We start from the raw sequence: 13,734 nt of genomic DNA on the forward strand, positions 1-13,734 counted from the left end.
CACGCCCTACACACAAATATTGGACCAAAACATCAATTACATTTCTCTCAGAAACAGAAAGAAAGAAAATAAACTCTGAACGACGAAGGAAAGGAGGAGGAGGAGGAGGAGGAGGTGGAAGAGGGAGAGGAGGAGAGAGGGGGGGTTTCAGCTGAAATGCTATGCTATGGTATTTGCGATGGGGGGAGGAGGAGACGGAGAGAGGATGGGAGGTGTGGGGAGATAGGAGAGGGGGTGGAAGGTGTGGGGAGAGAGGATGGGAGGTGTGGGGAGAGAGGATGGGAGGTGTGGGGAGAGAGGAGAGAGGATGGGAGGTGTGGGAGAGAGAGGAGAGAGAATGGGAGGTGTGGGGAGATAGAATGGGAGGTGTGGGAGAGAGAGGAGAGAGAATGGGAGGTGTGGGGAGATAGAATGGGAGGTGTGGGGAGATAGGAGAGAGGATGGGAGGTGTGGGGAGAGAGGAGAGAGAATGGAAGGTGTGGGGAGATAGAATGGAAGGTGTGGGAGAGAGAGGAGAGAGGATGGGAGGTGTGGGGAGAGAGGAGAGGGGGTTTTCAGCTGAACTGCAGTGGATCCAACGCCGCGCCTGTTGAGACACGTTGAGCTAACTCCTCTTCTCTAGTGGCCTGTTAAATCATTCACAAGAAGAGAGGGGAAACACACAGCCACAGAGAGAGACCCATCTCTCCTCTATTGTGTGGTTGTGTTCAGTTTGCTGAAATACAAGTCCTTTTCAACGACTGTGCAAAGAAGTGTATATAAACGCCCAGACAGGCCCTCGTCATGGCATTGTAGTGACAACATTCTTTCTGCTAGAGGCGACAAAGTCAGGTACTGAGGACAAACACACCTACGAGAACCCATTCATTGAGAAAAAAAAAGTACCCTAAATCAATTAAAACTAGGTTAAATCCACACAAATATTCTGTATTTATGTCTCATTAAGTATATCTGTAATCTTTTCTAGTCTCCATTCGGTGTCTGGGTTGTTATCTGTGATGTCTGTAATCGAGGGACGGGCATTTGACCTTTTTTGACTGTTCCAGTACTCACATTATTTTTTTTTTAGTACTGGAGTACTCGAATTAAAATAAAAAGCTATGAAAGTAAAAGCTATTTTTAGAACAAGGGTAGCACTGGAAAAAAATGTTTGCATTTATCAATATAATAATAATAATAATATGCCATTTAGTAGACACTTTTATCCAAAGCGACTTACAGTCATGTGTGCATACATTTTTACGTATGGGTGGTCCCGGGGATCGAACCCACTACCCTGGCGTTACAAGCGCCATGCTCTACCAATTGAGCTACAGAGGACCACATATGCCAACAGTGAGTAACAATGCCTCATTTATCATAACCATTACAGATAACGAATCCAAATTTCTAAATTGCTTCATATACTGTTTATTCAGTCAATAAAAATGTATTGAAACTGTAATATCAACTGGTTATATTATATCGTGGAACACAATCTGTAATATCAACTGGTTATATTATATAATGGAACACAATCTGTAATATCAACTGGTTATATTATATAATGGAACACAATCTGTAATATCAACTGGTTATATTATATAATGGAACACAATCTGTAATATCAACTGGTTATATTATATAATGGAACACAATCTGTAATATCAACTGGTTATATTAAATAATGGAACACAATCTGTAATATCAACTGGTTATATTATATAATGGAACACAATCTGTAATATCACCTGGTTATATTATATAATGGAACACAATCTGTAATATCAACTGGTTATATTATATAATGGAACACAATCTGTAATATCAACTGGTTATATTATATAATGGAACACAATCTGTAATATCAACTGGTTATATTATATAATGGAACACAATCTGTAATATCAACTGGTTATATTATATAATGGAACACAATCTGTAATATCAACTGGTTATATTATATAATGGAACACAATCTGTAATATCAACTGGTTATATTATATAATGGAACACAATCTGTAATATCAACTGGTTATATTATATCATGGAACACAAAAAGGTTGTAACCTCAGCAGTGTGGCGCTTGCTCGTAGAAGCATATTGCTGTGCAATGGCATAGCCTTGCTTTGTTAATTTAGCAGACAAGACGCTGTTATTTCCCAAGCCCTTATTACAGTCAAGACACCTATTTTATAGTTTTTAAAAAACATTATGTAATATAACAGAATAAAATAGAACAGAATAGTGCGAAGTGATTCGCATCTTGCGTCTGAAACAGGTGTTCTTAAAGAGATCATTTGAAACTAGGCTCAATTTGGCAAATTGAAAGACACATTTTTTTAAAGTTTACAAAACCAAAATCTGTTTTATTTTCTATATACAGACTTTCGATTGAGTTTATTATGCCTGTTCCTTGGAATTTCTAAATGGATGAACAATTCTACATTGAACACTGCATGGGGATGAATTATAGCCAGGACATATGTTTGGTGGGTAGGCCTAGGCTTCATGATTCTGATGAAAATACGCTCTTTGTCTTTATCAAACTAATGTTTTTGCATATTTGTTTGTGTGGAACCAGTCTATGTTTAGGGGGGTAATAGCCTAGGCTAACCAATTCTAATGCCTCACCCTAACCTTAAATGAACACCAAAAAGCTCAAATGAATTTGTACGATATAGCTATGTTGACTTTGTGGCTGTGGTAACTAGTGACAACCGCAAAGTAGCCTAAGCGAAATTGACGCAATTATTCAAAACCTGCAGCTCATTTTCAGAACACATATTTCCCAAGTTCAGTTAACCAGTCCATTTTGAATTTGTGATAAAACTGTCGTCAGTTGCAAAGGGATGTAGCTCGTGTATCCAATCAGTTTGCTACGTTTCCATAGGCAAATCTCTGAAGCTGGAGACTCTTATCTCCCTCACTAACTTTAAGCATCAGTTGTCAGAGCAGCTTACCGATCACTGCACCTGTACACAGCCCATCTGAAATTAGCCCCCCCAACTACCTCATCCCCATATTGTTATTTATTTTGCTCATTTGCACCCCAGTATCTCTATTTGCACATAATCTCTTGCACATCTATCATTCCAGTGTTAATACTAATTGTAATTATTTTGCACTATAGCCTATTTATTGCCTTACCTCCATCACTTACTACATTCGCACACACTGTATATATATTTTCTGTTGTATTTTTGACTTTATGTTTTGTTTTACCCCAAATGTAACTCTGTGTTGTTGTTTTTATCGCACTGCTTTGCTTTATCTTGGCCAGGTCGCAGTTGTAAATGAGAACTTGTTCTCAACTGGCTTACCTGGTTAAATAAAGGTGAACATTTATTTTTATTTTTTTCTGTAGAGGGAGCGTCAGAACGCAATTGAGTGTGAGACATGAAGGGGAAAGGTCATTTAGGGAGCAGAACTGTGTGACGCATGGCTTGGTTTCTTTTTAGTTGTGTCACGCAAATGGAACACTAGTGTCAAAGCACATTAACGTTGTCTTCAAGACAACATTTCAACCAAATAGTTTTACGGTATTTGAACAAAATGTGATCACTAGTTAAATATCAATTTTTTGACGTTGGTTCTAGTTAAATATCGATTTTTGACGTAGGTTCGAGTACTCATACCCATCCCTACGATCTCATCTAGTCTCCAGTCAGTGTTTGGGTTGCTATTTGGGATATCTGTAATCTCATCTAGTCCCCATTCAGTGTTTGGGTTGCTATTTGGGATATCTGTAATCTCATCTAGTCTCCAGTCAGTGTTTGGGTTGCTATTTGGGATATCTGTAATCTCATCTAGTCTCCAGTCAGTGTTTGGGTTGCTATTTGGGATATCTGTAATCTCATCTAGTCTCCATTCAGTGTTTGGGTTGCTATTTGTGATATCTGTAATCTCATCTAGTCTCCATTCAGTGTTTGGGTTGCTATTTGTGATGTCTGTAATCTCATCTAGTCTCCATTCAGTGTTTGGGTTGCTATTTGTGATATCTGTAATCTCATCTAGTCTCCATTCAGTGTTTGGGTTGCTATTTGTGATATCTGTAATCTCATCTAGTCTCCATTCAGTGTTTGGGTTGCTATTTGTGATATCTGTAATCTCATCTAGTCTCCATTCAGTGTTTGGGTTGCTATTTGTGATATCTGTAATCTCATCTAGTCTCCATTCATTGTTTGGGTTGCTATTTGTGATATCTGTAATCTCATCTAGTCTCCATTCAGTGTTTGGGTTGCTATTTGTGATATCTGTAACTCATCTAGTCTCCATTCAGTGTTTGGGTTGCTATTTGGGATATCTGTAATCTCATCTAGTCTCCATTCAGTGTTTGGGTTGCTATTTGTGATATCTGTAATCACATCTAGTCTCCATTCAGTGTTTGGGTTGCTATTTGTGATATCTGTAATCTCATCTAGTCTCCATTCAGTGTTTGGGTTGCTATTTGTGATATCTGTAATCTCATCTAGTCTCCATTCAGTGTTTGGGTTGCTATTTGTGATATCTGTAATCTCATCTAGTCTCCATTCAGTGTTTGGGTTGCTATTTGTGATGTCTGTAATCTCATCTAGTCTCCATTCAGTGTTTGGGTTGCTATTTGTGATATCTGTAATCTCATCTAGTCTCCATTCAGTGTTTGGGTTGCTATTTGTGATATCTGTAATCTCATCTAGTCTCCATTCAGTGTTTGGGTTGCTATTTGTGATATCTGTAATCTCATCTAGTCTCCATTCAGTGTTTGGGTTGCTATTTGTGATATCTGTAATCTCATCTAGTCTCCATTCAGTGTTTGGGTTGCTATTTGTGATATCTGTAATCTCATCTAGTCTCCATTCAGTGTTTGGGTTGCTATTTGTGATATCTGTAATCTCATCTAGTCTCCATTCAGTGTTTGGGTTGCTATTTGTGATATCTGTAATCTCATCTAGTCCCCATTCAGTGTTTGGGTTGCTATTTGTGATATCTGTAATCTCATCTAGTCCCCATTCAGTGTTTGGGTTGCTATTTGTGATATCTGTAATCTCATCTAGTCTCCATTCAGTGTTTGAGTTGCTATTTGTGAAATCTGTAATCTCATCTAGTCTCCATTCAGTGTTTGGGTTGCTATTTGTGATATCTGTAATCTCATCTAGTCTCCATTCAGTGTGTGAGTGTTTGAGTTGCTATTTGTGAAATCTGTAATCTCATCTAGTCTCCATTCAGTGTGTGTGTTTGAGTTGCTATTTGTGAAATCTGTAATCTCATCTAGTCTCCATTCAGTGTGTGAGTGTTTGAGTTGCTATTTGTGAAATCTGTAATCTCATCTAGTCTCCATTCAGTGTGTGAGTGTTTGGGTTGCTATTTCTGATATCTGTAATCTCATCTAGTCTCCATTCCGTGTGTGAGTGTTTGAGTTGCTATTTGTGATATCTGTAAAGTGTCCTCCCAATCTAGTGTGTCTGGTGGTCAGGGAGAGTAATGATCCATTTGGTTTGGTTCCGCTCTGACACTGAGTTATGTTCCAGGAGTCATGACAGACAGCCATTGGTTGGTAGCAAGACAAGTGTTTTGTGTTGGTTTTAGGAAGCTTGGAATTTTCATGTTCTCAGGGTAGTTGAAATGAGGGTTGTTCTCTCTCTGTCTTTGGTCGTCAGGGTGTAAAAAACACCATCCCTAGGCTATGCATTAGGCTATGTATTAGGCTATGCATTAGGCTATGTATTAGGCTATGTATTAGGCTATGTATTAGGCTATGTATTTGGCTATGCATGTCTATGTCTGTGATATGGTTGTTTATCTACCTTAGTTGCGCTGACTGTAAGTCGCTCTGGATAAAAGTGTCTGCTAAATGACAAAAAATGTAAATGTATGCAACCTTTATCCAACTCTGTGTTTTAAACTGTTTTGAGAAACCTAATACTAGACAGTATTGAGCTTCTAGTTAAGGCAGAGATTGCATAAAGGGTTGGTTTCGAGGACCAAGATGATAACCTGGTCCAGGACTGGAGTGGAGATTTGTCTTTTGAGTCTAGGACTAGGCTTAATCAGTGTCCGGGAAACTGGTCCATAATGTGTAAGACAGTCTAACAGAACAGTAGCTGTGTGTGTGGACGTGTTTAACTATACCTGTGGGACCAGAAGTCCAATAGGGGTACCAGAAGTCCCCACAAGAATAGTAAACGAACAAAAAATGTGACCAACTGGGGACATTTTGTTTGTCCCCACAAGGTCAAATGCTATTTCTAGGGGGTATCGAGTTAAGGTCTAAAGGGTTAGATTTTGGGGGTTAGTGGTTAGGTAAATAGGATTTTGAATAGTTATAAATTGTCCCCCCCACAAGGTTATGTGTGTGTCCTGCTAAACATTCCAGATGTTCTGTACGTGACATTTCAGTAGTAAAGCTGTAGACAAAAATACAGACAAATGCTAAATCTAGACAGAAATGGTTGCTAATGTTAATTATTCCATCCTCAAACAATGGTGCCATTCTGTTGAGGGCGGACAGAGACATAGAAATAGAGGGATTGACATTTCACGTTATTGGTGCATTTTGTATTCCACTTCTGAAATGTTGAGGAGAGATGCAAGATTTCAACTGAATTGACATTTTTGTGCATTTTTTCTACTTCTTTTACGCCCAAGTCTTGCTTATTTGTTTCAAAATGGCCGCCAATACATGGCGGTTGGCTTTACGCATTCCATATTAGGGCCTACTGTTTGTCAATGGTAACCTTTTCCATGAATGGAGGCACAGGCAGACACCTGGTGTGGTTTGTGGTGTGGTTTACATATAAACCCCTGGGCTTCCAACCACACCTGCATACGTTTTTATCCCCATCTGTATTGTTTTCTTTGGTGCAAATAAATTAAACTTCAATCTTAAACTTAAACCTGAAAATGTGGAAACAAGGAGTAGAAAAGAGAGGGAAAATAATGAGGTCAACACTATCACCAGGTCAACACTATCACCAGGTCAACACTATCACCAGGGCAACACTATCACCAGGGCAACACTATCACCAGGGCAACATTAGCTGGTGTTTGAGCTCTGCCTTTTATTTAATCATTTAATCGTTGTCTCAATGGAACATTGGGCTGGTGGATGGAGGGAGGGAGGGAGGGTGTAAGGGACAGCGAGGCAGGCAGGGAGGCGGAACAGCGAGGCAGGCAAGGAGGCGGGACAGCGAGGCAGGCAGGGAGGAGGGACAGCGAGGCTGGACAGCGAGGCAGGCAGGGAGGCGGGACAGCGAGGCAGGCAGGGAGGTGGGACAGCGAGGCAGGCAAGGAGGCGGGACAGCGAGGCAGGCAGGGAGGAGGGACAGCGAGGCTGGACAGTGAGGCAGGCAGGGAGGCGGGACAGCGAGGCAGGCAAGGAGGCGGGACAGCGAGGCAGGCAGGGAGGCGGGACAGCGAGGCAGGCAAGGAGGCGGGACAGCGAGGCAGGCAGGGAGGATGGACAGCGAGGCAGGCAGGGAGGCGGGACAGCGAGGCAGGCAAGGAGGCGGGACAGCGAGGCAGGCAGGGAGGAGGGACAGCGAGGCTGGACAGCGAGGCGGGACAGCGAGGCAGGCAGGGAGGCGGGACAGCGAGGCAGGCAAGGAGGCGGGACAGCGAGGCAGGCAGGGAGGAGGGACAGCGAGGCTGGACAGCGAGGCAGACAGGGAGGCGGGACAGCGAGGCAGGCAAGGAGGCGGGACAGCGAGGCAGGCAGGGAGGCGGGACAGCGAGGCAGGCAAGGAGGCGGGACAGCGAGGCAGGCAGGGAGGAGGGACAGCGAGGCAGGCAGGGAGGCGGGACAGCGAGGCAGGCAGGGAGGCGGGACAGCGAGGCAGGCAGGGAGGCGGGACAGCGAGGCAGGCAGGGAGGCGGGACAGCCAGGCAGGGAGGCAGGCAGGGAGGCTGGACAGCGAGGCAGGCAGGGAGGCGGGACAGCGAGGCAGGCAGGGAGGCGGGACAGCGAGGCAGGACAGCGAGGCAGGCAGGGAGGCGGGACAGCGAGGCAGGCAGGGAGGCGGGACAGCGAGGCAGGCAGGGAGGCTGGACAGCGAGGCAGGACAGCGAGGCAGGCAGGGAGGCGGGACAGCGAGGCAGGCAGGGAGGCGGGACAGCGAGGCAGGCAGGGAGGCTGGACAGCGAGGCAGGCAGGGAGGCTGACAGCGAGGCAGGCAGGGAGGCGGGACAGCGAGGCAGGCAGGGAGGCGGGACAGCGAGGCAGGCAGGGAGGCGGGACAGCGAGGCAGGCAGGAAGGTTGGACAGCGAGGCAGGTGGGAACCTGACACTGTTACTAGGGCCAGAGTAGAGTAGGGTATTAGGGCCAGAGTAGAGTAGGGTACTAGGGCCAGAGTAGAGTAGGGTACTAGGGCCAGAGTAGAGTAGGGTACTAGGGCCAGAGTAGAGTAGAGTACTAGGGCCAGAGTAGAGTAGGGTACTAGGGCCAGAGTAGAGTAGAGTAGGGTACTAGGGCCAGAGTAGAGTAGAGTAGGGTACTAGGGCCAGAGTAGGGTACTAGGGCCAGAGTAGAGTAGGGTACTAGGGCCAGAGTAGAGTAGGGGTACTAGGGCCAGAGTAGAGTAGGGTACTAGGGCCAGAGTAAGGTAGAGTAGGGTACTAGGGCCAGAGTAGAGTAGGGTACTAGGGCCAGAGTAGAGTAGGGTACTAGGGCCAGAGTAGAGTAGGGGTACTAGGGCCAGAGTAGAGTAGGGTACTAGGGCCAGAGTAGAGTATGGTACTAGGGCCAGAGTAGAGTAGGGTACTAGGGCCAGAGTAGGGTAGGGTAGGGTACTAGGGCCAGAGTAGAGTAGGGTACTAGGGCCAGAGTAGAGTAGGGGTACTAGGGCCAGAGTAAGGTAGAGTAGGGTACTAGGGCCAGAGTAAGGTAGAGTAGGGTACTAGGGCCAGAGTAGAGTAGAGTAGGGTACTAGGGCCAGAGTAGAGTAGAGTAGGGTACTGGGGCCAGAGTAGAGTAGGGTACTAGGGCCAGAGTAGAGTAGGGTACTAGGGCCAGAGTAGAGTAGGGTACTAGGGCCAGAGTAGAGTAGGGTACTAGGGCCAGAGTAGAGTAGGGTACTAGGGCCAGTGTAGAGTAGGGTACTAGGGCCAGAGTAGAGTAGGGTACTAGGGCCAGAGTAAGGTAGAGTAGGGTACTAGGGCCAGAGTAAGGTAGAGTAGGGTATTAGGGCCAGAGTAGAGTAGGGTACTAGGGCCAGAGTAGAGTAGGGGTACTAGGGCCAGAGTAAGGTAGAGTAGGGTACTAGGGCCAGAGTAGAGTAGGGTACTAGGGCCAGAGTAGAGTAGGGTACTAGGGCCAGAGTAGAGTAGGGTACTAGGGCCAGAGTAGAGTAGGGTACTAGGGCCAGAGTAGAGTAGGGTACTAGGGCCAGAGTAGAGTAGGGGTACTAGGGCCAGAGTAAGGTAGAGTAGGGTACTAGGGCCAGAGTAGAGTAGGGTACTAGGGCCAGAGTAGAGTAGAGTACTAGGGCCAGAGTAGAGTAGGGTACTAGGGCCAGTGTAAGGTAGAGTAGGGTACTAGGGCCAGAGTAGAGTAGGGTACTAGGGCCAGAATAAGGTAGGGTAGGGTACTAGGGCCAGAGTAGAGTAGGGTACTAGGGCCAGAGTAGAGTAGGGTACTAGGGCCAGAGTAGAGTAGGGTACTAGGGCCAGAGTAGAGTAGGGTACTAGGGCCAGAGTAGAGTAGGGTACTAGGGCCAGAGTAGAGTAGGGTACTAGGGCCAGAGTAGAGTAGGGTACTAGGGCCAGAGTAAGGTAGAGTAGGGTACTAGGGCCAGAGTAGAGTAGGGTACTAGGGCCAGAGTAGAGTAGGGTACTAGGGCCAGAGTAAGTAGAGTAGGGTACTAGGGCCAGAGTAGAGTAGAGTAGGGTACTAGGGCCAGAGTAGAGTAGGGTAGGGCCGAGTAGAGTAGGGTACTAGGGCCAGAGTAGAGTAGGGTACTAGGGCCAGAGTAGAGTAGGGTACTAGGGCCAGAGTAGAGTAGAGGGTACTAGGGCCAGAGTAGAGTAGGGGTACTAGGGCCAGAGTAGAGTAGAGTAGGGTACTAGGGCCAGAGTAGAGTAGGGGGTACTAGGGCCAGAGTAGAGTAGAGTAGGGTACTAGGGCCAGAGTAGAGTAGAGTAGGGTACTAGGGGCCAGAGTAGAGTAGGGTACTAGGGCCAGAGTAGAGTAGGGTACTAGGGCCAGAGTAGAGTAGGGTACTAGGGCCAGAGTAGAGTAGGGTACTAGGGCCAGAGTAGAGTAGGGGTACTAGGGCCAGAGTAGAGTAGGGTACTAGGGCCAGAGTAGAGTAGGGTACTAGGGCCAGAGTAGAGTAGGGTAGAGTAGAGTAGGGTACTAGGGCCAGAGTAGAGTAGGGTACTAGGGCCAGAGTAGAGTAGGGTACTAGGGCCAGAGTAGAGTAGGGTACTAGGGCCAGAGTAGAGTAGGGTACTAGGGCCAGAGTAGAGTAGGGTACTAGGGCCAGAGTAGAGTAGGGTACTAGGGCCAGAGTAGAGTAGAGGGGTACTAGGGCCAGAGTAGAGTAGAGTAGGGTACTAGGGCCAGAGTAGAGTAGGGTACTAGGGCCAGAGTAGAGTAGGGTACTAGGGCCAGAGTAGTAGAGTAGGGTACTAGGGCCAGAGTAGAGTAGGGTACTAGGGCCAGAGTAGAGTAGGAGGTACTAGGGCCATAGAGTAGAGTAGGGTACTAGGGCCAGAGGGTACTAGGGCCAGAGTAGAGTGGGTACTAGGGCCAGAGTAGAGTAGGGTACTAGGGCCAGAGTAGAGTAGGGGTACTAGGGCCAGAGTAGAGTAGGGGTACTAGGGCCAGAGTAGGTAGAGTAGGGTACTAGGGCCAGAGTAGAGGAGTAGGGTACTAGGGCCAGAGTAGAGTAGGGTACTAGGGCCAGAGTAGAGTAGGGTACTAGGGCCAGAGTAGAGTAGGGTACTAGGGCCAGAGTAGAGTAGGGTACTAGGGCCAGAGTAGAGTAGAGTAGGGGTACTAGGGCCAGAGTAGAGTAGAGTAGGGTACTAGGGCCAGAGTAGAGTAGAGGGTACTAGGGCCAGAGTAGAGTAGAGTAGGGTACTAGGGCCAGAGTAGAGTAGGGTACTAGGGCCAGAGTAGAGTAGAGTAGGTACTAGGGCCAGAGTAGAGTAGAGTAGGGTACTAGGGCCAGAGTAGAGAGTGGGTACTAGGGCCAGAGTAGAGTAGGGTACTAGGGCCAGAGTAGAGTAGGGTACTAGGGCCAGAGTAGAGTAGGGTACTAGGGCCAGAGTAGAGTAGGGTACTAGGGCCAGAGTAGAGTAGGGTACTAGGGCCAGAGTAGAGTAGAGTAGGGTACTAGGGCCAGAGTAGAGTAGAGTAGGGTTTTAGGGCCAGAGTAGAGTAGGGGTACTAGGGCCAGAGTAGAGTAGGGTACTAGGGCCAGAGTAGAGTAGAGTAGGGTACTAGGGCCAGAGTAGAGTAGGGTACTAGGGCCAGAGTAGAGTAGGGTAGGGTACTAGGGCCAGAGTAGAGTAGGGTACTAGGGCCAAGAGTAGAGTAGGGTACTAGGGCCAGAGTAGAAGGTAGGGTACTAGGGCCAGAGTAGAGTAGAGTAGGGTACTAGGGCCAGAGTAGAGTAGGGTACTAGGGCCAGAGTAGAGTAGGGTACTAGGGCCAGAGTAGAGTAGAGTAGGGTACTAGGGCCAGAGTAGAGTAGGGTACTAGGGCCAGAGTAGAGTAGGGTACTAGGGCCAGAGTAGAGTAGGGTACTAGGGCCAGAGTAGAGTAGGGTACTAGGGCCAGAGTAGAGTAGGGTACTAGGGCCAGAGTAGAGTAGAGTAGTAGGGTACTAGGGCCAGAGTAGAGTAGGGTACTAGGGCCAGAGTAGAGTAGGGTACTAGGGCCAGAGTAGAGTAGGGTACTAGGGCCAGAGTAGAGTAGGGTACTAGGGCCAGAGTAGAGTGAAGAGAGTAGGGTACTAGGGCCAGAGTAGAGTAGGGTACTAGGGCCAGAGTAGAGTAGGAGTACTAGGGCCAGAGTAGAGTAGGGTACTAGGGCCAGAGTAGAGTAGGGTACTAGGGCCAGAGTAGAGTAGGGTACTAGGGCCAGAGTAGAAGGTAGAGTAGGGTACTAGGGCCAGAGTAGAGTAGGGTACTAGGGCCAGAGTAGAGAGTAGGGTACTAGGGCCAGAGTAGAGTAGGGTACTAGGGCCAGAGTAGAGTAGGGTACTAGGGCCAGAGTAGAGTAGGGTACTAGGGCCAAGAGAGTAGAGTAGGGGTACTAGGGCCAGAGTAGAGTAGGGTACTAGGGCCAGAGTAGTAGAGTAGGGTACTAGGGCCAGAGTAGAGTAGGGTACTAGGGCCAGAGTAGAGTAGGGTACTAGGGCCAGAGTAGAGTAGGGGTACTAGGGCCAGAGTAGAGTAGGGTACTAGGGCCAGAGTAGAGTAGGGTACTAGGGCCAGAGTAGAGTAGGGTACTAGGGCCAGAGTAGAGTAGGGTACTAGGGCCAGAGTAGAGTGAGTAGGGTACTAGGGCCAGAGTAGAGTAGGGTACTAGGGCCAGAGTAGAGTAGGGTACTAGGGCCAGAGTAGAGTAGGGTACTAGGGCCAGAGTAGAGTAAGGTACTAGGGCCAGAGTAGAGTAGGGTACTAGGGCCAGAGTGAGAGTAGGGGTACTAGGGCCAGAGTAGAGTAGAGTAGGGTACTAGGGCCAGAGTAGAGTAGAGTAGGGTACTAGGGCCAGAGTAGAGTAGGGTACTAGGGCCAGAGTAGAGTAGGGTACTAGGGCCAGAGTAGAGTAGGGTACTAGGGCCAGAGTAGAGTAGGGTACTAGGGCCAGAGTAGAGTAGGGTACTAGGGCCAGAGTAGAGTAGGGTACTAGGGGCCAGAGTAGAGTAGGGTACTAGGGCCAGAGTAGAGTAGGGTACTAGGGCCAGAGTAGAGTAGGGTACTAGGGCCAGAGTAGAGTAGGGTACTAGGGCCAGAGTAGAGTAGGGTACTAGGGCCAGAGTAGAGTAGGGTACTAGGGCCAGAAGTAGAGTAGGGTACTAGGGCCAGAGTAGAGTAGAGTAGGGTACTAGGGCCAGAGTAGAGTAGGGTACTAGGGCCAGAGTAGAGTAGAGGGTACTAGGGCCAGAGTAGAGTAGGGTACTAGGGCCAGAGTAGAGTAGGGGTACTAGGGCCAGAGTAGAGTAGGGTACTAGGGCCAGAGTAGTAGAGTAGGGTACTAGGGCCAGAGTGAGAGTAGGGTACTAGGGCCAGAGTAGAGTAGGGGTACTAGGGCCAGAGTAGAGTAGGGTACTAGGGCCAGAGTAGGGTAGAGTAGGGTACTAGGGCCAGAGGTAGAGTAGGGTACTAGGGCCAGAGTAGAGTAGGGGTACTAGGGCCAGAGAGTAGAGTAGGGTACTAGGGCCAGAGTAGAGTAGGGTACTAGGGCCAGAGTAGAGTAGGGTACTAGGGCCAGAGTAGAGTAGGGTACTAGGGCCAGAGTAGAGTAGGGTACTAGGGCCAGAGTAGAGTAGGGTACTAGGGGCCAGAGTAGAGTAGGGTACTAGGGCCAGAGTAGAGTAGGGTACTAGGGCCAGAGTAGAGTAGGGTACTAGGGCCAGAGAGAGTAGAGTAGGGTACTAGGGCCAGAGTAGAGTAGGGTACTAGGGCCAGAGTAGAGTAGGGTACTAGGGCCAGAGTAGAGTAGGGTACTAGGGCCAGAGTAGAGTAGTGGGTACTAGGGCCAGAGTAGAGTAGAGTAGGGTACTAGGGCCAGAGTAGAGTAGAGTAGAGTAGGGTACTAGGGCCAG

General features: G+C 47.8%; 1 protein-coding gene across 1 annotated transcript in view; it reads left to right on the forward strand.

The window, feature by feature from the left end:
- The window catches only part of LOC121538046 (laminin subunit alpha-5-like), a 224,751-nt gene that overhangs the window by 25,200 nt on the left and 185,817 nt on the right, over positions 1 to 13,734 (forward strand). The gene's annotated exons all lie outside the window — the stretch shown is intronic.

This window comes from Coregonus clupeaformis, chromosome 24 (assembly GCF_020615455.1).
Source record: "Coregonus clupeaformis isolate EN_2021a chromosome 24, ASM2061545v1, whole genome shotgun sequence".
Taxonomy (NCBI): domain Eukaryota; kingdom Metazoa; phylum Chordata; class Actinopteri; order Salmoniformes; family Salmonidae; genus Coregonus; species Coregonus clupeaformis.